The sequence below is a fragment of the Micrasema longulum genome, unplaced genomic scaffold (assembly GCF_059751315.1).
Source record: "Micrasema longulum isolate JH-2025_06_02 unplaced genomic scaffold, ASM5975131v1 h1tg002195l, whole genome shotgun sequence".
Classification (NCBI taxonomy): Eukaryota; Metazoa; Arthropoda; class Insecta; order Trichoptera; family Brachycentridae; genus Micrasema; species Micrasema longulum.
In genome coordinates, this window is record NW_028279359.1 from 194,843 (window position 1) to 209,027 (window position 14,185).

General features: G+C 32.4%; 1 protein-coding gene across 1 annotated transcript in view; it reads right to left on the bottom strand.

The window, feature by feature from the left end:
* Nucleotides 1-263: 263 nt before the first annotated feature.
* Nucleotides 264-14,185, bottom strand: part of LOC148272764 (microtubule-associated protein 1 light chain 3 gamma-like) — a 30,876-nt gene continuing 16,954 nt past the window's right edge. Inside the window, exon 5 of the mRNA XM_088239605.1 lies at nucleotides 264-612. The gene's annotated coding sequence lies outside the window, so the exon portion shown is untranslated. The remainder of the gene's footprint in view (nucleotides 613-14,185) is intronic.

Here is a 14,185-nt window from a genome sequence, read left to right on the forward strand (position 1 = left end):
TCTGCAGCAGTGAATCTGAAATAAATATTTCATGTTAAACATCGAACCCGAGACCTCTTGCATGATAGGCAAGTGCGCTGCCCATTACACCACGAGGTGAAAATATACATTTGCTAACATTAATTGCAATGTTTGACCACGAAAATAACGCTTCAAATATAAATGAGAATTTTATCTAATTATTTCACCAAAATTAACAAATGGAAGAATTGATGAAATACAGACTGACATAGTATTGGAAGTTGTGTGTTAATAACAAGAAATTGTATTTAAAAACATATTTAATTATAATATAATTGAGGCATTCATGTAGCGTAAAATATATAGAGTAAAAAAATTATCACAATCACAGAGGTTATACATTTAAAACATGTACATATTAAACTATGAGTTAATTAGAGTTTGATTCTGTATCCAAATTACAAATAATATGTAACTAATATTAGCGTTTATCGCAACTGAGAGGGAAGACATTTCAAGAAGGAAATATGCATGTTTAGGCATTTACAGGGCTCCGTACTTAGCATACAGAAGCGGAGAAGCAGGTTGAAATCTTCTAAGAGTCGTATCACAGTCTCATTGCTTTACAAACATCTTCCTTTGCCTTTTGAACTGAAACAGAAATATTTATTAATTATTTTGATTCAACACTTTATATACATATAAGGGCGGGCATATTGCCTTGAGGCAATTTCTTCCTACCTACCCAAACCGTTCAGTTTGAGAAAATTACAAGTACATAGACATATAGTGAATCTTACAATTTATACAAAATTAAAAACAAGATTTACAAAAAATAAAAATAACACTATACAATGAAGAGAGGAGAGGGGATGGGAAGGAAAGAGGAAGGATAAAGGAACAACTTAAATATTGAGATAGTGACATTTCAATCTTGACTTAAATTTTTTTTTTTTTTTTTTAAATAAAATAAATATTTGCGTTCTTATGATTTACCCAAATATTTAATTTTGAGGGCCATTTTCAACGAGTTGTAAATAACTCACTATTAGAAAATGGGAATTAAGTTGGGGTAGAGTAGGATTCGAACCACGGACCTTTGGTCCGTGAGTCCGAGACACTAGCCACAGGACCACAACCCGATCTAAATGTCAATAAAGAAGTCTCTAACATTGGTGGGTAGATTATTCCACAATCGAGCAACCACTACTGTGAAAGAGGCAAGAAAATTAGAGCGATGAAAGGATATTAAAAGGGTTCTCTCGTTACAAGAACGAAGAAATGGTCCGTGTTGTGATAGAGGTTGGAAGAGCTCTCTCAGATAAACAAGTGGGATTATTTAAATATTAGTGATAGAATGTGAATATTTCTTCCTTGCCTGATACTGAGCCAGTGTAGTTGCGTGCGATATGCGGTTATGTGGTCGAATTTGCGAAGATCAAAGATATAACATATACAAACATTCTGCAATCGTTCCAACTTATCAAGTAATTCAGAGTTAGTATCTGGATAACATACATCTGCATATGTATTCATTAAAATTTACCATTGCTCTATTTCACCGTAGGGTTAGGCTGAGAGGATGGATCGCCACACGTCTATCCTGACATACATTCCTAGCTTCTTCCAGATTCATCGTGACCTTCGGTTGTGTCTGCTTTTGACATGACCAGACTTAAAATTTTAGTTTCTCTAATCTGATTATGCCACGTCTTTCTTGTTCGTCCTCAACATTAACATCCATTCTCTACATATCCATATCTGTTTTGCCATTCTTTCGTCATCCGTTCGGTCTGCATGACCAAACTGTCTCAGTGACCCTCTCTCGATATTATCAATTATGCCCATGGCTCACTAAATGCAGTGTACATCGATCGTCTGTTCCATGAAAGTAAGGTCATGAGCCCTTCACTTCAGGTGCCAGTCCAGGAACATGAAATATCGCAGTGAGAGTACTTCCTCCATATACTCGAATCCGTTTTAAAGACTGTGGGTCTTCTCATCGATTTCACTCGTACAAAAAAGCAACTTTCAAAATTTTCTTTTATTGAGGAAACATACAGTACAATTACATAGTTTTATAGTACATACATTTGACTTAATTCCAATGGACCAGTGATGTTTCCATATTAGGTATATTATCATTACACGTAATCTTAATTCTATGATCTAAGGTTATTAATTAACTATTTTTAGTGCAAAAAAGAAGGAAAAAAAAAACATAAATGAAAGTAGTTTTAAAAATTAATATCTAAGTAAAAAAATTAATACATTAATTAATTTTGAAGTATTTTTAAAAGTTTGTATATCTTACTACTAACGTATTTAAATAAATGGAAATAATATAAAATTAAAAGGTATGAATTGATATAAATAAGAATAAAAAAATCATGCTTAAATGCAAAAAAAACACATTTTCAAATAGGAAAAACATATATATATAAATAGGTGCGAAGGTTTTCACGGTCACTGTTATCAATATTATGTATCTTTTTTGGGTGATACCGTGTATGTTGGATTTGATCCGACGTTTCGGCTACCATTGCAGGAGCCACCTTCAGGGAAAACTGTGTTTTCTCACACAGTTTTCCCTGAAGATGGCTCCTGCAATGGTAGCCGAAACGTCGGATCAAATCCAACATACACGGTATCACCCAAAAAAGATACATAATATTCATATATATATACTTTATGGAATTCAAAAAAGAAACAAATGAGAAAAAACAAAAAAGAAGAAAAAAATAAATAAAAGACAATAAATTTAAGTTGATTTTAAAAATATCTTCAAAAATAATGACACACTATAGTAAGAAAAGCAATATGTATATAATTTTTAGAAGCAATTCTAAAAGTAATTAAGAGTAGTTTGAAAGTGTAAAAACATGTCAAGCGTAGCTGAGAAAAAAAAAGAACAACAAGTATATGAAGTAATTTTTAAAATTTGAAAAAGCAATATTGAGAGAAGATTTTAAACCAAAGGTAGTTAATAAACTGCCCTACGAAATCACCCAACCTTTAGAATACCTAGTGTCAATACGAACTATTGCCAGAATTCGTTTTTACACAGATCGTGTTCCACTTTTAACAGCTTTTTTAACCATATAGATATATATCATACAGGATTACAATTATTTAAAAATAGTGTATTGAAAACTTTTGAATAAAACTCCGGTTGGTCCCTTTTTCTCTTATATCACTCAAATTACATACATTAATATTATTATTATAAATTAAATTTCTCTTTTGAAATTTTGTATTACTACTAAAATCGCTTTAATGAAATTTTATCGACTTCTCTTGGTTTAAAATCTTCTCCTTATATTGCTTTTTCAAATTTTAAATTGATTACTTGCCATACTTGTTATTCCTTCTTTATTTTTTCTTTTTTCTCTGCTGCCATTGGCATGTTTTTATACTTGTTATACTTTTAAACTACTTTTAATTACTTATATTATAAATAAAATCAATATATTGCTGCTCTTACTATAATGTGTCATTAATTTTGAAGATGTTTTTTAAATTGACCTAAATTTAAATTTACTGTCTTATATTTCACTTAAAGATTCTTCGCATCGTTTCTTTGAATCCCTTAAAATAAATATGTGTTTATGTTTTTCCTTTTTAAAAAAAAATGTTATTACTATTTTATTTTATTTTTACATCTGAGTATGTTTTTCATTCTTTATTTCCATTCTTAATTCTTAATTACTCTTACAAATTTTCTTCATTTTTTAATATTATTTCCATTTGTAAATACTCACTACAAACTACAAACCTTAAAATATATTTTTTTCACTTAAATTTAAATTTTCAAACAACTTTCATTTATGTTTTCTTTTTCCTTCTCTTTTTTATACTTTCATAATTAACATTAGATTTAATTGCTTTTTAATATGGAAACTTCACTGGTCCATTAGAATTAAGTCTAATTGTGTAAAATATTAAACTTTGTAACTGTACTGTATGTTTCCTGAATAAAAGAAAATAAAAAAAAAAAAATAATAATAATAAAATTAGTGAGTATAAATAGTACTTTTTTATCAAGACTTTAAGTACTCGCTGCCGGGACATGTATATATCCTATAAGAAAGCTTTTCAATAATTTACCATTAATATTACACAAAGAAATAAGATTTAAGACTGAATTTAAATAATACGTTCCTCTAAAAATAAAATTAGTTTTTATTTCAGGGATCAGAAATAACAATAAATTTGATAACCTACGCTTTTATATATCGCACCTTTGATAAAATAGTCATTACTCACAATACAAGAATTACCAGGAGAGCCCAACAACTAAAATAACATTTTGAATAATATAACTGAAATCACTCTAATAAATTTAATATGGCAACCGGTTTCAGAACAAAACTGTTCCTTTGTCGAGGCTACAACAAATTTAAATATAGTGGAATCCAAATATTAGATTCGCAGACAAAGCTATCATTCCGTTCTAGTTACATAATCAGTAAATCCCAAAACTGTCTATACAAATAATAAGCATATTATGATCAAAATTTGCCTATTGTTATCATTACATGGATATAAAAAAATGAAAATTCTTTTTAATTTCTACAAAATAACCCTACTGTTTAAAACATTATATGCAGGTCTAACAATGTAATTCTTATGGCGGCTGTACACACTCGTCGAGATTGTCTCGCCGAGAGCCTCGCCTGATGAGGCTCTCGGCGAGAGCATATCTGTACTCACTCGTTTTTTCAGTAGTACTAAATATTCCCGCAGTAATGGACATAGAAATTGCTGCTGCTGTTTCGTTGCCTTAGTTCTTGTATGTTTAATCGACCGTTTTGCAAATTTTACAAGACATTTTATTTGTTTTTAAAATCAAATAAGTAAAATCAGTAAGTGGAGATTGGCACTCAAAAAATACTATTTAGTAACGGAAAAAAAAAATCTTTAGCTACATGGACGCGTAATAAGAAAATGAACATATTGGAATTCATAACTCAATTTTCTAAAAATGGTTGTTTACACATACAATCTACATTTAAAAATGAGTCCATGAAATCGAATGCGAACCATATCGGCTTATAAACTGATTCAGCTGCAGCTCCAGACTGCATAGATCCAATAATTTTCTTTTATGTGGCCATTAGCGAATAACTCTTCTTTTTGAAAAAGTGTGTACATTCAACAGTGTTTTGAGTAGGTCCAAATGCTTGCAGACTGGCTGGATTTTCTCCCTAGGGAGTTGTTCATATTTAAATTTGTTGCAACAGAGAGGGAAAACATTTTTGAGAAGGGAATATGGTAGTCTAGACATTTACAGGGCTTATGACCTGTCATTGGCTGGTTTAAATTTAAATATGAACAACTCCTTAAGGAGAAAATCCAGCCAGTCTGCATGCATTTGGACATCCTCAAAACATTGTTTAATTAACTACCTGGTAAAAGAAGAAGTATACAAAATTGGAAAATTGTTTTCAGGCGTTGCCTAGTAGGTGAATTGGTTCAGCCGGATGAATCTCACCCACGTGATAAAGGTTTCAGCTCTTTTACTTCACAAAAGTCAACAGATGGAAGAGTTGAGGAAATGTGGATGTTCAAACATAGGCAGAATGGTGAATGTTACACAGTGTGTAAAGTGGCCACTTAAACCAGCCAATGACAGGCCATAAGCCCTGTAAATGCCTAGACTCCCGTATTCCTTTCTCAAAAATGTTTTCCCTTTCTGTTGCAACAAATTTAAAGTGTGTACATGCTCCCTCTCGTTTTCCTCGCGAGACCCAACGAGATCCTTTGACTCGGGCGCACAAAACCGACAAGCGACCGAGACGTCTGAGACCGACCGAGGCGAGGCACGAGAGAGCGAGACTCGACGAGAGCACTGTGTACATACTCGATCTCGGCCTGTCTTTGGGTGTCTCGACGAGTGTGCACAGCCGCCATCAGACAATAGGTTGGTACGTAAATGGGTTTTTACCTGAAGCATAGCTGTAAGACTATATAAAATGTATTCTGTTGCGATTTATCTCATTTATTTTGTGATTTATTCACGTAACCCGTTAAGTTATAAGACTATAAATATAAAGTTTATCATATATAACCCTGCATATCATGACAAACAAAAGAAAAAAAACGTGTGGATTTTATCTCTTTAAGAAAAGATGATAATTTAGAGCGCTTTAACAAGTTGTACTTAAAAATTCGCAACCTCTCTTACGCAAAATCTTGAAAAATAATTAATTAACTTAGAAAGAGTCAACAGTTTCATTTATCTAGGTTCTCTCGTCAGCGATGGTGTTGGGTGTGAAGGTGAAATACGGCGACGTATACGAATTGGCAAAAATGCTATGAGTCGCCTGGTGAAGATTTGGAAGAATCACAGTATAACCATTAAAACCAAAATGAGACTGGTGAAGGCCTCGGTTTTCTCAGTGTTCATGTACGGTGTGGAGTGTTAGACACTGAGGGAATCTGAAAAGAAAAAAATCGAAGCTTCCGAAATGTGGTGTTGGCAGCGAATGCTGCGGATTCCGTGGACGTCCAGATGTACGAATGCATCTATACTCCAGAAACTGGACATAAGAGAAAGACTAACATCCATGTGCGAGAAAAGAATCTTGCAGTTCTTTGGACATATTTCCAGGGGGAACTCTGATAGTTTGAAGAAAACTATTCTCCTGGGAAGTGTCGAAGGGACAAGGTCGCGTGGACGTCAACCGACAGAATGGAGTGGCCTAGTCACTGAATTATCGGAATCATCACTGACGAATGCTTATAGAAGAGCACACCGTTCCAGATGGAGGGAGACTGTCCACAGACGAGCCATGCCTGGAGTCAGGCGTGATCACCATCCTCAGATATGAGGCACGGATTGAAGAGAGAGAGAGTACTATAATTGTTACTATAATATATTATATATATTTTTTAAATGTAGCTTTAGAACCAGGTATGTTTGTATCTAGTGAAGCTGCTATGATTATTTGCTTGCAATTCAATTCGATGTCAAATACTTATTTAGTTTTATTTTGCATTGCATGTATTTACTATTATTTTTTGCCAATAAACGCTGTATTTTGGCAATGAACCTTACCTGAATATGGACATATTTTTGTGTACTTTGTGTATTCATTAACCTGTCATTCTACCTGATATTTAGAGTCTACATTACGAAATGGGTCAAACAACTCTTGGGAGTAATGTAATGTTGGCTACAAATAAATATTTTACAATAATTACGCACTTTGATCATAATGAGGAAGTTTTGTGATTTTAAAATTACTCCGCTTATAATTTTTCCGTGAGTTGCCCCGATTGGTGGGTTGGCTTTCCGGTGACCGGAAATGTACAACAACAGCCTGCTATTGGTGGATTTTGGAGAACTAGTGACATCGTTCAAAGCAGTTCATTTTTATCAAAATCATTTTTGAAACATCACCGTATACATAGAATTAAGAATAGTCCAGAAACCGCAACGCACATCAAACAGGAGGGGACTTTATTACTCATAAATGAGTAGGTTTACGTATTGACCCATTAGTTTCTTTGTAGATGTCGCTCAGTACGCAACTCCTGATTTGAATTCAACTATGCCGTGTTGTGTCCTTTTAAAGTGTAGAAATACTGCTAGGATCTTAAAGAAACAGGATGCAATCCAATTTCATGTGTAATTAGCAAATGAATGTGTACATAACAAATGCATTACTTAAAAATTTAATTATTTTTCCATCTGTCAGATTGTCAAAGAAACAAAATGGAAATTTTGTTAGTGTTGCCAGGGTAGTAAATTTTTTGACCCTACTTTGTTCATCTAATGAGAGAATTTATGAAAATTGGATCTCGGATTCAACAACTCTGTGGTGGACATTTGACTGACATTATCTTCAAAACATCAAATGTTATTTAACATGATATAAAAATATCAGTTTTATGTAAAATAAAATTAGTTTTATATTTTAAGTTTAAAGTTCATTAATTAAATTACTCTTATTAAATGACCCTTTACTTATCTACTCTGTTGTGTCAATCAATGTTTCCATGTGCACAATAAAATTTGAGAGAAATTATCAGATTGCTTTTTTTTTACCTTACATTTGTGTTATGACTTTTTTTCCCATCAAGCAACATTACGCTGCGACCTCACGAATGCGCGCGGTGAAAGTAGGGCATAGTGGGGGAATTATTGGACACAGTCCTATGTATTCAAATATGATTCTACGCTCCTTCTGGACTATTCTTAATTCTATGGCCGTATAATTAAATGCTCTTATTTTTACCGCCCATAAGAAAACCTTTTTTATACTTAATTCCCTGTTGCACTGAACTTTTTAACTGCGCAGATTCCGGATGCACCGTCTAGTTGTGGAATTTTACCCTCCCATTTTTATTTGTGATATGGTCGACGCAAAACAAATGTTATTTTTCTTTGTATAAAATAATTGATATGTTACTAATACATAATATGACTTTATTTACATTTAATAAAATGTGTTTTCCATTTATGTTTTACAAAGACAAATAATGATAATGTTCTACAGTTTGTCTCTTACGGTATTCAATGTTTCTGTTGACAATATTACTAAGCTAGACTTGACAGAATTATTTCCTACTCTTTGTTAAAGTGGGCATTTTTGTAAAAAACATTTGTATAAATATTTTTGTAAAAAAAATAGGGCACTGCATTTATACACCAATCGTAGCGTATCTTGATCGTTTTTGTTACATGAAGGTAAGGTGATCATTGATCAATCTTACGGTTCAGGTACCAGTCTAGGGACTATGAAATATTCTAGTGTGAAATCACCCCTTTAAATAATATTTCATATCGACCATGCCGGGAATCGAACTCGAGACCTTTTGCATGGTAGGCAAATGCGCTGACCATTACACCACAAGGCCGACAATTTTTTTAACATTCATTTAATTCCTGCAAAACTGAAAAAGCAGTTTTTTTGCAGAGTTTTCTCTATTCAAATATTTTAGTAACACATATAATGTACAGATAAAAATAAAAAATCTTAAACATATCAACCAAATAAAAGAAAAAAAAAAAATTAGTAAATAAAGTCCCTTTTTTGATACCGAAATATATGAAAAATAATAAATAAATATCACTTTTTTGAACACCGTTTTAAACTGTTTGGTTTTCTTTTCTTCTTCTTTTTTTACACACTAAACTTAGAATTTATTACTCCTTTTTCTACACACTAAACTTAGAATTTATTACTCCTTTTTCTTACTACAATATAGAGTGAGTTTCTAGAAACCATATCTCCATTATCATGTCAATTTTGTCTTTATGTTTATATCCTTTTTCTATTGATTTCAATGATACTATTATTTTTAATTTTTTTATTTTCTATACTACTATATTTTACTATTATTTTGTTGATATTAATGATACTATTATTTTGTGTATTTGATTATGTATGAATCTAAATTTGCGTAATTTATATTTATATCTGATTATCTTTTTTGCATTGTATTCTTTGGAATTTTATTATTCATTACTTATACCTTGTTTTTCTGGATTGTTATTTTATTGTATCACACATCATTATAATTTAATCTACCTAATTTTACAAAGTATTTTTTATTGTTGATTATTATGGCTTGACACGGGCATAGCCTAAAAAGCCTCAATAAGTTCATTAATATTTAAACGAGTGTAATTTTGAATGAATAAATAAATACATTTAAAAAAAACATGAATTATTACTGGGCGTCTATTACAATAGGAAGTTAACATTTAACTTCGATTTTGTCTACAAAATAAAATTAAGTTTTCTGTGTGAAGAATAGAATATGCATACAATTTTTTTTAAACAGTTTAATTTTTTTACGAATTCCACATTTTCACACATAAATTTCGATTTGACTTTTTACTGTCTCAATATGTACCGATGAAGATAGCGTTTGTAATCGAGGCCCTGGACTAGCACCTGAGCACAAGATTGATCAGCTTACTCCCCCGAATATTTAAAATATGTCCCATTTACTTTAGCATTTTGATTACAAACTAAACAAATGTACTAATGAGAAAGAAATTAAAGATCTTGGGATTGTTTTAGACTCGAAACTACTTTTTGAATCGCATATCAATAAAATTACCTCAAAAGCATTGAGAATGTTAGGTTTCATAATCGAATGAGTAAACACTTTGATAATCCAAAGGCCTAATTTCATTATATTATACGTTTGTTAGAAGCCATTTGGAATACGCATCTCAGATATGGAATCCCCAGTATGCCATATATATAACAAGAATGGAAAACATTCAGAACAAATTTATAAAATACCTAAAATACAAAACCGGTATTTCTTATGTATCAACTCTTGCTGCTTCCGCCTACCATGGAATCACTTCTCTACAATACCGCAGAGTGTGTGCGACCAACTACTGCTTCACAAAATGATGACAGGAATAGTTGACTGTGCAGAACTACTTAGTTTAATAACAATAAATGTGCCAGACAGGATTTGTAGACGGTACCACCTGTTTCATGTACCAATAAGTAAAACATTGTATTTTAAAAATGCTTTTTTTCGTAGGACTTTTTCACTGTACAATACAAAATTCAAAGACAGACTACACAAACATCACTCTGTCAGCTATAAATATGACACTAAAAATGCATTATGTAACTTAGTAGACATTATAAAAATAAATATGTACATCTCCCTTCCTCTCCTTATCCTCTCTTCATGCATCCTTGTTCTAATACCGTCCAATTTACAATAACTTACTCTTCTTTTTAAAAAAAATATTTTATTTGATTATTAAAAAATATATACATTAAAATAACATTTTTATATGTATAAACTTATTTGTATTTATATAATATGTTATATATCATCTTTACTAACTTTGTATACTTTGTGGAAATCTGTTATTGGCTCTGAGCTTATACACTATATCTATTTTTTTACTATAAATATGTATGCAGAGCTGTTGGTTTCCCCAAAAAAAATAAATGTAGTGCCCTATACACATTCAGGTCTGGTGTGATAATGATGGCGGAAGTGTGTAGTGGGATGTGCATGCTAGAGTTATTAGTGTCCTGATGTAGGTACGCTTACAAGTGGTTGTATGCAAATATTTACTAACGTGTATTGAAATGTTTGACCATAAAGTCTATATAGCTTTAAATATGAATAATAATAAAATCTGGTGCCGCATTAAGTGATAGAATTATATTTTTACTGTCTGGTGACCCCCACCTCGGGTCACAAGTAACATTGTGAGGTTTATCATCCGTTATTACTCATTCTATTATTGTTAACACTCTGCAAATAACATTGCAAACTTTACCTCATAAATGGTTTTTATTTATTTTAAATGATAACATTAATTGACGATATGGTTTCTATTCCTGAACTTTGGAAGACAGTGTATCAACAGTCATTATTGATAACAGCGAAATTAATTTGATTTCTAAAGAAATGTATCAGAATTTAAATATCATTACAAGTGCAAATATTTACTTAGTTATTAAAAATATAATCTATCATCATTTGAGGGGTTTAAATGCAAAACCACCACTGTCTATGATCACCGTATTTAGGAAGACCAATTGTTTGTTTTGATTAAAACCAAAAGAACTCAACAAAATATAAACACTCGTTCAGCTACACAAATTAACTGTATTGTCCCATTTGTATCAACCGCCTTTGGCAATATAATGTAATTATTATTTTTTTTATTATATAAATAAAAGACGAGTGATACTTTAATCCACAAATTTGGAAAATCCAGTGACCGGTTTCATCGCTTTCGCAAAATCTTCGAGACTGGTATCTTTATTAAGGAGTTCAATGTATTTATACAAAACAGAGTTAAGGATAGATAATTCAAAATTATATGAAAGTAAATAAAAAATAAAGTTGTTTTTATCTTAAGGATCATTATCAAAATTTTTTCGGATTAACTAATGAGTTGATATAATGCTATTTTAATGAGTTGAAGTATTTTATTTTTAGTGCCTAAAAATCTATGACAATTATGTGTGAAACAAAATATCGGCCAAATGCTCGCCACGGCTTCAATAAGCCAAGAACAATTCAAGAGCTAAAGAATGAGATAATTCTACACATTAACGATATTGAATCTCAATTATGCCTCAGCGTCATTGAAAATATGGACCATCGGATAGAGCCAAAGCCGTGGCAAGAATAGGAAATACATTGAGCAATATTAATTTCTGCATCATCATCATCATTCCCTTTCCACACCTAATGGTGCATAGGGCACTGCGTTGCTACACCAACCGCAGCGTATCTTGATCGTTTTTTGTTATATGTAGGTAAGATGATCAGTCTTACGCTGCTACGTCTTGTTCAGTAACTAGGAAATATTCTAGTATAAAAAAACCCTTTAAAATAAAAAATTCATGTCGGGAATCGAATCCGAGACCTCTTGCATGGTAAGCAAACGCATACTCAACTCAAAAATGACCATCTCCGACTATCGCCTTTCATATATTTTACACCGCACACCTGTCTTGGATTGATTTCAACTTTTTAATATTATATAGAGAAGTTCAACAAGAACACATTGCGTGGTGGATTACGGGTATATTTATTCAGTATTCTGATTGTTTACATCAACAAACATTTATTACTAACATTATTGATTACAAATGAGAGTGGCTACTGATGACACTGTTGCCAGTTCAGATAGGGGCTCCCTTTGGAAACCTGATCAATATCAGGTGATATAGGATGCTAACTTAGTCGATAATGCTACATTAAATAATGTGCTATGGTAAACTAATGCAGGAGGCACAGATAAAGCTGAATATAGCAGCGAACTATAGGTCTGCTGACCTGTCAGCTCAATCTCCATGGGGAATAATATTAATTACAGATTGTTCTCATGACCCCTAGCACTGACCATTCACCCTCAGTGTAATATTTTTGATTTGTCGTAAATCGTCTCTCTTTTTCGATGTGACATGTTACAGTTTATTTATTTAACATAGAGTGCATTATATTAGGAGATAAGCATCATTATCAAACTCTTATCTGCACACGGTGGTACGTAGGGCACTGCGCTGTTAAATCAAATGCAGCGTATCTCAATCACCTGTCACAGGAGGGTAAGGTGATCAATCTTACACTTCAGGTGCCAATCTAGGAACAGTGAAGTACTTAAGTGAAAACCACTTAATCCTAGATCACTAACCATTCGTCTAATAGACTCCGGACACCCCGTGCTTTTGCTGTTTCAATAAGTTCCCTCCGCCCGCCTCCCTGCCCACTTCTAGTACCTTCCTAAATAGTGAAATTATTTAGTTACCCACACGCATTGATTGCGGACGCACTGTAATTAGATCGGGATATATCGCTTAGTCGTCGTCTGACAGACGAAATGTTGGTAGTTCTGTTACTTTTTTATCCTCATATATTTAAACATAAAATTTATATGTTTATATAATTGAAGATTTCCAAGAAGGCAGTAGTCAACTAAAAAGTAGAACTACTGAGTAAGTTGCCCCGCCGAAAACGTCGCATGACGAAATACATTCGCAAGGGCTGCAAAAGGCCCGGATACAGACAAACTGAGATAAGCATAATAGACAAAATCAAGAATGTTCCGTCTGCCTTGGTGGTCCTTGTTCTACATTATCGTTCATTCTTGCTATATATATCCGTTTCACCATTCTTTCGTCATCCATTCGTTTCTGAAATCTGTACTTTAAAAAATGTATTGATTAATTTACTAGTATTTATTTTAAACGCTATTATTTGTACTTTGGCAGTACATATATTACTACTATGTAACACATCTATTAGAAAAGTTTTACAACTCATTAAAACGTTTAGCTGGTTACTTCAAAAGAATTCAATAATACATATAAGTTTTATCCCTTTGAAAGCAGTATTATATAGACTAAGTATATTGAATTGCTACACAACTAAAGTGAGTGCTACAGTAATTGGACACTCTAAATTTAATGGTAAAAATAAGTAAACATAAAAATTCATCTTCATAAAATAGTCTCTTTTTTGTGTGTTTTTTCTTAAAATGAACGCATTACGCATACTTATTTTTTACCATTAGATTTAGAATGTCCAATTACTATAGCACCCCCCCCCCACCCCCAAACAATCCATCTCAGAGACCCTTCCTTATCTCATCAATTATACCTGTCGCAGACCTGTACTTTCGCCTGATTTCCGTCCATTATTCGTTACCCAGCCAATATTTCCCACATTCGTTTCCAAACTACAGCCCCTGGGCCAAATCTGGCCCGCG